Source organism: Drosophila erecta, unplaced genomic scaffold (genome assembly GCF_003286155.1).
Source record: "Drosophila erecta strain 14021-0224.00,06,07 unplaced genomic scaffold, DereRS2 tig00000092-arrow-pilon, whole genome shotgun sequence".
Taxonomy (NCBI): Eukaryota; Metazoa; Arthropoda; class Insecta; order Diptera; family Drosophilidae; genus Drosophila; species Drosophila erecta.
The window spans coordinates 2,313,083-2,326,910 of NW_020825207.1; positions in this window are offsets into that span (position 1 = coordinate 2,313,083).

A 13,828-nucleotide genomic window follows, 5' to 3' on the forward strand; every position below is an offset into this window, starting at 1 on the left:
TGCGTGTAGATTCAGCGAAGTGCAAACATTTCAATTTGGGGAAACTGATAAGTCCTATAAATGTAAACTTGGCGTCGGCTTCTATACAAATTTCCAAAATGCAAAATCCAAAATCACCGCCCCCCATAAAGGCGGAACTTGAGGGAATAACTCAAACACATCTCCTGATTGAAGGCTTAAAGCATTTTGGCTGGGTATCGATTACTTTTGTCTAATGCACTTTTCCCACTGGAGGGCTGCAACTGAAGCGCCCGCAGCTCCATCGCATTTTCTCTCCTTCACAACTCTCGTAAATGTAACCGAAACTGTTGGCCGGGAAAACTTTGCTCGCGGCATTCGGGAAAGTAGGAGGCACTAATGGCTGCAGCTGCAGGTTATTGGAAAATTGAGAGAAATGTATACCAAATGGAATCAGTGATAAGAGCCGAACACAAGAGAGTAAGTTTTGATCCATTATCAGCGCCAAAACTGTGCGATAATTAAGTCGCGTATTGAATATCTTTAAGTGCCTGTATAGCTATTTTTGTAAACTACTTCCTTGAGCTCACTAGTTCACCAGTTAACTAGTTATGATTTATTCGAAAAGAAATACAGTTCTCAATTTTCAAGCAGTTGCACAAGCAAATAGAAGAGGAGTAAGCCTTGGCACACATGCTACGAACCTGGAAAAATGCTGGTTGAATGGCAGTTAAGTCATCGCTCCCCCCTCGGATGTCCATTCCTCATTTTGCTGGAGTCATGGCAAAATGTTTACAATGATAATTGTCCTGCTCGGTCCTTGTCGTTGTCATTGTCATTGTCCAGCCAATAAATTCTTGGCAGCTGCATGTTTGCTGAGCTCCGGGCTCAATCCTTTCGCCCCACCATGTAGTTTGTGCTGTTTTGGCCAGTGGCTATTGGCCAAGTGGGTGGCTTTGGCTGTGGCTGTGGCTGTGGCTCACTGTGCTGTTTGCAGTTCGAGTCCTGTCCCTCATGTCGACGCTACTACCGCTCGGCTTGGATTCTCGGGGGGCGAATTATTTATGTCTCGTTTTACAATTGCTAGAAAAATAGTTTTCCAGCAAATGCGATTCTCATCTGCCAAGTGCTTCCACTGCGGAAAGGATTAATCGAATGGGCTTAATTGTTTTGTAACTCAACATTTGCTGGTCTTAAGTTCCATAACTATAATTGAAATGTCCCCATTTAAGCTCCCCTTCCCAGCCATATATCGCAGCTATATCCTTTAATCCGGGCCAGGCCCCACTGCCAGTCGAGTCCAGCTGGGGGCGTGGCCTCTTGTCTTAACCCAAATTGTTCGCCATTAAGCCGTCAAGTGCTAAACATGCAAGCGATTCCCAATCCCGCCTCGCCCTTTCTCACGGTCTGTCTCTTACTTTCTCACCAATTTTCCCTGTACTCTAAGCTCTCCATTTTCCTTCTTTCGCGTGCCAGTATATGGAAAGCGTTGCAGAGAAATGTGCCAAGATAAAAAGCAACTTTGCATATTTACTAACCCTGTCAGATGTCGGTGGAAGTCTATTAAAAATGGTGTGAGATCAGCACGGAAATGTGCGGCGCACTACTGGCTTATTTTCAATTTCCACGGGATCATTATTTAGCTCTTAAAATCTAGATGTCTCTTTTATCATATTAAAGGATTTGGTCCTTCAAACCGGCTCAATAGCAGCAAATCAGCTTTACTGACAGTTGGTTTAGCTTTAAAAGTACACAACATTCCTGCTTATGATATCTTATTTCTTTGGGCCCAAAACAGAAGCAGCTAGAACGTAGCAAACATAATTTGCGTTGCACTGGAATGGCCTTGCGAATGCACATGTGGTAGTGAGTGGGTTGTTTGTGTGTTTTTGTTTGTCACGCTAACCTCAAAATTGCCGCCAACAATTTAACAAGCAGACGTTGTGTGAAAAATATGTCAAACAGAAGGCGGAGGCGGTGACATTTTCTTCGCTTTTTCTGCATACGAAAATTGCGTTAGCCCACACACAAACACACACACCCACACACACACAGCGAATGTCCCCACAGACGAGTTACCAACATAAAAAGTGGCGACACACATACACAGGCAAAAGAGTTTGCAGCCACGTTTTGAATTATGCATGTCTGCCACACATGACTCGAATTTTGCCACCCCAACCCCAGCGACACTTCTTCTAACGCGAAGTGAAATATACATATTCACAAAATAAAAGTGACAAAAAGAAGCCAACGGCCCGAAACTATTCGTGGCCGCTTTTGCTAGCTTTTCCTAGCTTTTCCAGTTAGAGACGTGGGCCTGGGCAGCTGAGGGGGGAAGGATGTGTTCGGATATTATGGCTCCCCAACCTCATAATGACTGAATTCAGTGTCTGTCGGCTTGAGGCACTCCAAACTAACATGTTGCAGGCACCGGCAGCGGCACCTTTGATTGCCCCAAAATGTCCAAGGGTAAGTGGATTATGCATCTGAGGTTCCAGCCAAGGGGAGCTCATTTCAAAGTCAATTACCTCTGCATGTATGGCAGAGTTTTCTCTGATGGAAAATGATGGAAAATTCATGGTATAGTTTTCGGGGTAACAACACGGTTCAATTTTATGTGAGTGCACAAATGAAAAACCGTAATTTACCCAAAACACTGTTCTAGCTTTAATTTTAAATCTTTAAGTAAATATTCCGAAAAATACACCTTTGTGCAATATTTCTTCTGTAAACTAATGCAATTCCTAGGATAAACGTGCAATATTTGTCAGCAAACCAACATTAATGTTTGGTTTTAGTTTCATGGCAAGCTAGTGAAATGCATCTCTCTAAAAGTCTTCTGAAAATATTTAGGGCTTGAAAATTTGCTTCACCAGGGCCCAGTTATTATTGAATGAAAAGTGAGATGAAAAGGTTATTAGAAATAATCAAAAGAAAACAGGCCAGGCCGGCCATAAGAGAGAAGGCACCGAAGGACTTTAATTGAAAACCAATCAATAGAACGAAAATAACTTTTGGCCGTTACATCACGTCCGACTGATTGGGCCAAGTTGCAAATATAATTACTGGTAAGAAGCCAGAAGAGCGAGTGGATGGAAAGGAGGCCGGCACAAAACAGTAATTAAATGGAAAACGCACTCGAGGAATCAGGCGAGCTGGCAGAGTGAACCAACTTGTGCAAGGCACTTGACTTTGGGCCACAATCGCGTGACTTTGAGCCAGCCCCTCGAAGTACGCTCACAAACACAAACACAAGCACAAGCAGAGGGAGAGGGAGAAGCACAGTACAAGTATCGCTCAAGTATGAATTTATTTATACGTAATGCGTATACATGATTTCTTTTTATAATTTTAATTTGTGGCAACCTTGGCCCAAACGACGGCGGCCTTGAGTGTGGGATACACACAAAAAGAAGGCAGACTTTGGGCGGAGAATTTGAGTGGATTTTGAGTTTCTTGTTTGCCGCTGAATAATAAATGCCGCTATTGATTTCCTCCACGCCAGCAGCCGAAATGAAGGCACAAAAATAAACCAGAAAATTAAACTCCAGCCGGAAACGGAAGATGGCGATGGCGATGGCGATGGTGGGACTTTATTGACCCGCTTCGGCGCCACAAATTTACTTCCTTGTTCGGGGCGAGTGCGGAGGAAAGTTCTTGGCTCAACTTTACGATCTTGGCACTTGTTGTTGGCCCCCAAACAACATAATTTGGCCAAACGGCAATCAACGCCCTTCCACACAGCATATTCATATGTCAGCCGGCCAACGAAGGCGGAAAAAAGCTGAGAAGGAATGTAGGAAAGTCCTTCCGTTTGTCAAAACCTAATAAAGTGCAAACAGCAGCAGAAAATAATGTGAGCACATAAAAATAAGCAAAAAGTTTCCGTCTTCATTTTTATATATACGTGTATATATAGATTGGTAACCCCCTCACACTTGCCCCTGCGATTCCATTGTTTTATATTGTTTACCCTTTCTGGAAGGGTGGAACCACTTGAACTTGGCATTGACAGGGCGTACTTGGAGTTGGCCAGTGGGGAATTCCTATCTTATCAACGGAAAGTGGAAAACTTTCCTCTCACCAACTCGATTTTGTTAGACACTTTCGCTGACAGGACCCAGAAGCTATGCTAGCTGTTATTCTATGTTTAATTAAGCCAAAACTTTTGCACAAAACGAATATTAACTGCTGGGATTTTGTTGATGTGTATATTGAACCATTTGTAACCAGCGGAACACAGATAAAAGTGAGTAAATACTTTTACAGATCAGGAATTTAATTTATTGCGATCGAACTTGATTGAAAGCAACTGCAGGATGGAAAAATAGAATGGAACGAATTGTATTGATTTATATGGCAAACTTGTGCTTTTCCTTGGGGAAACTTCAAATGCTAAAACATCTTTCAACTTTACTCAATTGGTGTGGATATGCAAACCAGTCGACCAAATATTTTTTCACCGAGAAACTTTTCCATTTTATTCCATTCGCCACTGACGATTTAATTTGCGGCCGCCGCTTTTTCGCCGCAATTGCGAAAACAAAAATTTTAGTTGCGAAAAAAGTTTGGGGCTGGGTTTAGCTTAACAGCAACTTATGCAAATGCCTTATGCAACGAAGGATCTTCTACCGCCCCCATCCTTTCAGTTCGCTTTCTCTGGCTGAGGCGAAGTCAAATAGAAGGGAAAAATAAAGCGAACTTTTTGTTAGTTCGGTTTAAGTACCGTGGAAAAGGTTGAAGGGGTCATTTCTCGCAGTGGGCCAGGGTGTTTTGGGGGTCAGTAGTGCTTCAGTGCAGCAAATGCCTTTTGTTTCCCAGGGAAATACCCACAAAATGGCGTTTTGGTTTGCTCAAATAACTCAGTGGGCCGTAGACGAGAAGGGTGGCAAAATATTCCCCTCATTTGCATTTTACAAGAAGCTTTTCCGGGCGCGGGTGTTCCAGCGACTGTGGCAGTGTGAGTAGGAGTTAAATTCGCCAAGATTGCTAACAGTTAACCACACATTCCTTAATCTTTCGTCGGCTGCAATGAATCTTTGCCTCCGGCTCGCTTTTGGTTCTTTTCAGCCGAAGTCGGGCCAATTTGTGGCCACTAATTCGGCACTTGAATAGTCACTTCAGAGGGAGAAAAGCTGGAAGAGACTGGCGAAACAGGGGAAACTGCAGAGAGTGGGGCAACTCAGGGGGGAAATTGGGGAAGGCGTACTCCATCAGAAGTGTACTTTCGTAGACTTTTAACGATGTCATCGCTGTAGACTTGCGGCATCTCATGCTCCCACTTATTTCACATTTTTTTCGTAATTTTTTTGCCAGCCCGCATTCCCTTTATCAATTACGCTTTCATTTTTTTAATGATTTCGACTGCAGTTTTGTTTGGCTTGGTTCGAGTTGAAGTCTCTTAGGGCTGCCTTGATTTCTTCGCTGCTTTCCTTCTTTGGCGCTTTTCTTCTGCTGACAAGTGCACATTTTTCTTGGCCCGTCTTGCTTACCATACTCCCTGCCTTATGGGGCCAGAAAAGCGCAAACTTCGATAAAAGTTTTAAGGAGTAAATACTTGTCTTTTTTTCTTATTGAGTAAGTATGAAGAATGCATTTTTTCTCCTTCGCTTTACTCTCTTTGTTAGCTTTGCAAATTAGTCAGCCGTGAATGCTCCGAGGAAGTTTGGAATTTTTCTATTAATTAGTTGGCAAAATTATTAATTATCTTCGTTATGGTTCTGTTCATCCCCGTAATTAAACGCATACATCTTAGTTGGAGGCATATTTGTTAGAAATCCTTTGTACATTTCCCAGCTACCATTTAAAAGGTTATTTTTAACCCCCTCTCAGCTATTTTGGACCTTAAATTCCACTTGCTTTGATGTAGCTTTTCGAGTATCCTCGTCCTTTTCCCCACCTTGCTTTTCCTTTCAGCCCGTGTTCTAGATTCTCACAAAGTCCTCGAGGACCCTATCGCAATGCGATGATCTGATATGATAAATCCTACCTCAAATATGAAACGAGTTCGGACAGAAGGACTTTTCACTAGAACACATACGTACTTGGTGTGTGTGTGCGTGTGTGTGCTTGTGTTTACCCTTGTGTCTGTGCAACTTGTTGCAAATGCTTATCAATTAATAAAAATCATTGCCTACTTTTCTGCGTTTTGCTTTTCCTGGCCTTCCTCGGGGGAATTTTTCGCCTTGGGTTTGGAGTACACCCTTCTTGGCTAAGGGTACACATCATTCTGTGACCTGTCTTCATTACATTATTAAACAATTTGCCACAATACTATATTATATTTGTAGCTTTATAAACTTTATAAACTAAAGTTTAGATACAAGGATGTACCATGCATACAAAATATTTTCCGAGGCTTAAATTTAAAATGCAGCTGAGATTCCATTTCATTAAAAGGCTGTTATCTAAGCAACTTTTATGAATTTCTTTGAAAAAAGAGTATAGTTCGTTTTGGTAGATCTCTATCTCCCATTTCCCATTCCTCCCACATTGGGAATCCTTATTTATGGAGAGCATTTGGCGTAATCCACCATCATTTATACCAATTTGTGGGCAAATAGTTGCCATATGTGAACAGGCTGGTGGGCATTTAGTCAGTAAAGAAGAAAGTTGGACACGGGGGGCCAAAACCAGAGCTTAAGCGCCAGTCGGCGGTCTTTGATGCGAAGCCGCTTTTGAAGAGCAGTTGTCGGTGATTTATGTGGATATGACTGGTGCTTCCTAACACAAAGGAAGGAAAATCCTTTTCGCAGCTCAGCTAAGCCTTTTAAATCAATGTCTTGTCAGAAGTACTCCTGACATTGAGCTACATGGAACCTGTTCACTCAATATTCACAAATTGCTTATACTTTCCTCCAAAGAATGATATTAGATGTGCATAAATGGAAGTTATTTAAAGTTCAGGGCTCACTTTCCACACTTTCCTCCTGAAAGGGAAATGAAGTAGCAGAGAGAGTACTGAAAGCACTTTCAGCTGCTAATTCACTTGGGGAGGCCGTAAAAAGGGGAAATTGAATAAATTAATAAGGCGCACACAGGAACCGAAGGAGGCCAGCTGTTGCCCGGGAACGAAAAAGGGACGCCGAGGTCCTTGCGAGTGTCCTGCCAAGTCCGAGGATGTAATTAATAAAGTTATTACCAACAGGGCGCAGTACTTTGGCCAACTGGAGAACAGCTTACACGAGGACACCATTAACTTGTAATTATGGCCGGTTTCGGCGGCGCAGGGAAAGTCCGGCTTGATTGCCAAACTTATTGGCAACCGCTGCGGAGCTTTTTCGGCAATTGGCAACTGCATCGGCCTCGCAAATAGGCGGACGTTGTGATTGCAATTTGTCCGTTCACTTGGTCCAAACGGAAAGTGATGCGAACTAGTTCTTAGAAGTGATTTCCCAGCAGAATCAAACGAGAAATTTGATGGTGCTTAAAAGTATGTCTAAAACAACCTATTGCATAGACGCTAAATCAGATTCCTATCTGTTTATTACTATGTGCTTGCAATTAAGTCGTAACAGAGTGATTCGCTTTAGTACCTGTAACTCTGTAACTCGCTGTTTACTTGTAACAACCGATTCGGTTTAATGTGATATCGTTACCGGGAACACCCCCTACAATGAACTGCGACAAGCGATCGAATTACAACTTGCCGGCCCAAACGGCCGCTGGCGATTTCGTAACGGAGACAATATTTGAATGTTTTTCCCATTTGGAGCATTGATATGGTGATCTATGTATCAGCATGTGTTTACAACCGGCTACTACGCAACGCCATCTGTTGGCTGACAAGCTAATACAGCTTATTGAAAAATGATTGCGTACTTTTGGGCGAAACGGGAATGAAAAAGGACTCCCACACACACACACACGCGCACACACACAGGACCGGGAAAACAGAGCTATCTGCTGTAATGATTTATGCTGTCACATTCCATTTATTGCACATAATTCGTGGTAAGCCACTCACCCATTTCCACCAGCCCCATGGCCATTCATTTATCTTAGCACTTGCTGAATAATCGAATACAATTTTTTAGTGTCGCTTTAATAATATTTATTTACAGTCAGTGCCAAAAGTATAACTTGGCACGTAGTTCACCTAGCGGAGGCAGCCGAAAGTGCTAATGCCAGGGGGCGGAGCGCGGCAAGGGGGCGTGGCAGGTGACTGGAGGCCAAGGCAGACTTGTCGTTAACATATTGTGGCATATTTATTTTCTTTCCTGCCGCCGACATTCACTTTTGCCCGTCAAATTCGCCAAGCTGGTCGGGAAAAAATGGGAAAACCTATTGGGATTTCGACCAGCTGAAGACTAGATACCCTACCCAACCTGGCAATGCAAAAATAAAAAAGCTATAAATTGATTATATATTCCCTGGATACAACATTTTTTTAAATGTTTGGGCAGCACCACTAGAAACCAAATTTGTACTCAAACAAGGTGTGTAACCTTTGTTAGGGTAAATGAATTCCCCGAATGGTCGAAACGAGTGGTGGGAAAAGGAGTGGAAGGAACGGACGAGAAAAAAGGAAAACAGTCGAAGTAAACGAATTTCTTTCGTACGTGCCTGACATTTCATTGTTTTCGTTGCGGAAGAAAGAACGCAGTTAGAAAGCAGGTGAAAGGGCGGAGAAAGTGTGCTTCGAATGAAAGGAGGGTTGGCTCGAGAACTCACGCACCATTCTGGCCGGAGCAGCCTTCAGATGTCGCCTCTAAACGGCGTCGATGTCGATACACGTCACTTTATATGGCCTACACCTATACCCTAACTTCTGGCATTGGCTGAAAAATGTAAAGCAATTTTTAAAAGGATTTTTAGGCAGCATAAAGCTCCACTAAACCTAAAATCTAAAAGAAATCAAATCATAACATATGTATAAGATATAGTATGGTGGTAAATAAATGTTTGTCGTTGCTGGGAAAAACAGTATAAGGACGTATATCTTTTTCAGTAAATGCAAATATTACATTTTACTAGTAAATAGTACTCCCAATTACTGAATCACAGCTATATAATTTGAGCCATATTAGTGTAATTACTCCTTACGTCGAGTCCATTATTTATTTAATGCTACCTAAACAGTGGGGAAGCGCAGAACCGTGAAAATATTTACCTCACAGTCCAAAATTCCCATCTTTTCCATAGGAATGCATAAGTGTGGGTGTAGGTGTTAGTGTGGGAGTGTGGGAGTGCGAGTTTATGCGAGAATTTTATTCGTCGCTATCGCAATGTGGCATGTCAATTTATTTGTCAAAGAGAGAAATAAGGCAGGTAAAAGTGTGAGCGGGCTAACAGGGGAATGGCAATAGCTGGCGCATAAAAGCAAAAGCCTCACAGATACGAGGCGGAGAAAGTAGCAAAAGGAGGACGAAAACAATGACAGCCTCAAGTTGCTTCCCATTGAGGTACTTCGCATGTGGGGCGGTCTCGCCTATCTGGGCGTACAGTGCAACGTCGCTAATGCAAACGGGCATTCGCCTGTTATAGATTGCTGAAACTTATGAACTAGCGGGCGCCTGGTAACCTTGGCATTAGCTTCAAACACCCACCAGTGACTTTGGAAAGTAATTTAGCTACAAGCAAAAGGTTTTCTGTAGCCTTTCCAGTGTGGGCGAGTCAGAAGGCGACTTTAAGGACTCGGGGCAATGCCTGGCTGTACAGGTAATCGATATTTATAGTTATGGAAATCGCAACAGGACGAGGAACGGGCAACGGGCAACGAGGAAAGGTGAGAGGATGGGCAGCTCGACCATTGGTGGAACATCACGTTTGTCCCGAGATAAGGAACAATATCGTACGTTGCCATGAATACACACACTGCCTCACCTGGAAAAGATTTGCCTTTCGACTTTCCTTTTCCAGTTTTGCTGCCCATCTTAAAGCCTTTAGCCCTTAGCTGAATAAATTGGGAAGAGAATTTCATGAATCCAAATAATTTTGTGTACATTTGAGGTGGCATGGCACAAACACTTTCTATTAATAGACTCAACCTAATGTATTTCTGCATATATGTATGACTGCAAGTAATTTTAATGCCCTCAAAGCTAATGAAATTAACACCTGTCTTTAAGGAGCGGAATAGGCGAAGAATAATCGCAGCTATTTACATTCAGCAAGGTGCTTTAGAAATATGAACAAATGAAACATTTCGTAGAGTTTTATATTCATTTAACTTCGTTAGTTAGATAGAGAGTTATGTACCACGTAGTGCCAATTTTTTGTATTTTCCATGGCCCGTCACTGAAATTTATCAATCTGTGATTCCATTGTGTTGAGCACTTCAACTAACTTCGCATCACTTCACTCCACTCTGCCGTTGTCCCTCGCTACTCTGCATTATTGACAGCTTATTAAATTGATTTAATTTGGGACTTGGCAAACATGTCATGCTGCATCGTCATCACTGCCAGCAGCATCACGCACAACTTTTGTCCTGACTAAGGCATCGCCATCCCTCCGCCAAGATGCTCCCCAGTTGGTCCCCAGTTGGATGTGGGACACCGACACCGATACCACTGATACATGCCGCCGGATCCGCATCCTACGTCCACCCACTGTCAAGCCGTTGTGGACTTTTTATTGCGTGTCTCACCATTCCCCCCGAATCACCACCATTCCCCATCGGATCCACACTTTCTATATCCAGGGGCGTGAGTGTCCCAAGTTAAGTGCTCATAAAATATTTGTAAATGTTTCAGCTGCCGAGGAGAAGAAAAACTAACCGAGAACATTTTAAAGCATACTTATGAGCCTCGACTCGACTCGGGGGCCTGTCAATTTTCCACAATCCTAATGCTGTCAATTAGGGCCTTCTAAATTGTTAAGCAAGCTCCGCCCCTTTGTCTACACTCCGTAATCCCATGAGCTGGCGAACCAACTTGGCCACAAAAACCCATCAAATTGTTTCCCTTTTTTTGTTTTGGGTTATGAGTACAGTGTGGTGTTGTGTGAGTGCTCATGTAACTAATATTTATGCCGTATAAAGTCAAGTGAATCAGTGCAGAACTTTGGCTTTTTTGGCGCATCGTTTTTGTTGGCCCAAAGTTGAACAAATTCATTAGCCTGAAAGGGCGACTCATCTCGAACTTTTTCGTTGACTTAAAATTCACATGAAAAGCAGCATAAAAAGGATAAATAATTGGGATTATCGAAAAATGGATGGGAAATGCTATATAAAAATTCAAAAAGTGCCTATGAGTAGGCATGTTGATTGTTATAATTTAGTGCAATGAGCCTCTGTTCTGTAATTTTTTTGTTGCACACATATCGACACACATACAAGACAATCCAATGCCAAACCCTTCACCTGATTGCCCCCAATAAGCTGCCCATTACGATATTCCAGGTGACACTAAGGCCCATCACAGTCTTGAGCCAGTGCATCACCTCGCAAGGCATCAGATGGCGTTGGGTTTTTATTTTTTTTGGTTTCCTGAGCCATTCAATCGCCCCGCCAGACAAGCAAATTTCGTTAAAATCCCATCATAAAAACACACGAAACGCTGCACAAATCCAAATACTGTAAAAATACAACATTTGGGTCACTTTTCTTTTCTTCTCAATTTTTTCGCATTTCTTTTTTGTGTTTTGAGCGAGTTTTGTTCGGTCCCAGTTTATTTTATGGCAGCTTTCAAAGTTTTTACTCATCGCCGGACAGCTGAAGTTGCTGCTCCTCTTGAGGTGGCAATAAAATAAATGGCAGCACTTTCGGTTTTACACACACACCACACACACTGGACTACCTGTGCAAAAAGGCAATTTGAAAAGGTGGAAACGTGGAAAAGCGAAGCCTGCAATGGCCATATATCAAAAGGCGAAAGAGTAAAGCACATAAAACCAGCCAAACTAAACGAACGTGAGATGTGCGGAGATCGGACCAACAGGACTGCGGGATTTGCTGGCGGCAAGTTGGTTAGCGGCAAATATTTGTGGTACCTCCAGTTGGCCACTGAGTGGTTTATGACTTCTTGGGGCCGTCCCAAATCAGTGGCTCATGCTGAACCAGAGGACCCCGGCACTTAAATTGCGCCCCTGCACCGCACAAAATATCATCCAATACTTTAATAGTTTCCATTTTGAAGGGTCATGGAAATGCCATGGCGTTTACTACGCCTGGAAAAAGTGTCAAGTCTGTTGTCCTCAAGATTAAAACCAGTTTCTCATTTATTATGGCTATGAAATATTTGTCACTATTTGAGTGCATCTAAAAAGCCTTCTTACTGTGTGGGATTGCTGCCGAGGGTCTCAGGTGAAACGCTTAACGTGAATGCCTCATCTCATTGTTGAAAGTATTGACAACATTGTAGTTGGCATGAGAGGGCGAGAAAGGCATAAACCAACGCATGCGAGGGTGCGAAAATGTAATTTCTAAAAGGATTACCGAAAGCCTTAAAGCAAATCCTGGCGACAAGGGAGCCAAAGGAGCTGGTGACATGAAAAATGAATTGCAAGCCACGACAAAAAAGCGAGTTTTCATTTTCCAAACACACACACACACACACAATCGCACACGTGGAGTCATCGTCTCGCCGGCGTAAAAATATGTGAAAAATGAACGGAAATGCCGCAGCGGCAAAGCGGAAATGAAAAATGCACACACACACACACATGAACGCGAACACCCCGGAAAATGGCGGCTACCTCAGCGCTCGAAGAGCCAAAATCAGAAAGCAATGGAAAGCGGAAAAACAAGGGGCACTGGGAATGGAATGGCAAGGTCCCCCAAAACCGAAGGAAAGTCAGTCATTGAGAAAGTCAGACTCGGCGAGTACATTGTAATTAATGATGAGGCATAAAGCGCATAATCGAGATGCCGGGGTCGCTCGCACAGATGGATTTTCCATGTGAATACATAAATAGCACACCGGGGGAAAAACCAGGAAGTGACTTTAAGCTGCCGTCGGTTAAAACCTAACCGGTGTAGGAAAACCAAACCACTTGGGCAGCAACAAACCGCAAGCTCGATCAAGAACATCTTCCACTTAAGTCATTTTCAGGCATTTTCCGCATTCTGCTTAATTGAAAATCTATGTTCGCACAGAGTTTACGGCTAAACAAAGCCGATTACACTTATTTCACACCACAAACTTAATGGCAAGGTCAGAACCGGAGAACGGTAAGCATTCTAAATAATAAATTATACGCTTTATTACTTTATAATTGTATTGTTTGCTATTTTAGCGATTGCAAATTTAAAATCCACCAAACCAATCAATATGCTAAAATGGTGAGTCTAGGCTAGCGCACAGACCAAATTCCAATCAGAGCTTTACCTAAAATTTCGCATTTGCTGAATGGAAAGTTCAAATTAGGGAGGTTCGACTGTAGAAGGACGGGAAAGTGGCCAGGAAACTTGTTGAGAGCGAATCAGAAAACCCACACACACATACACTGATAGATACTCCAAAAGCCACTCGGTCAGGTGTTAAAACTAATTTACGACAATTTGGCCAACAAACAACAAAAGTTGCCCCGGGCAGAGCGCTCTTAGTTCTGAGTGCTCCGCATATTTCACACGATGCATGAAAAGGGTACGCAGAGCATCCTTTAGAGGGTGTAAAAGTGGGTGTTTCCTACCACTCCTACCACTCTTACCACTTCCCCACATTCGCCACTCGCCCACTGACCACAAAAGCATCGAAATCGAACAGAAGCCATGTCCGACCAGAACTCAAGGACAACTCGAGCCCAAGTCCAACCACAGCTTGATCCCAATTTGGCTGTGAATGTTGCTCACCGCTGACAATTTGCTCCGTGCTGCTAGATTCCAGATGGCCACAAATAGACTTTAATTCGTTTTTGCAGTTCCTGCTTTTTATTGAAGCAGAATGGATTTCCCTAGGCAAATTAATCGGGCTCACAGCCACAA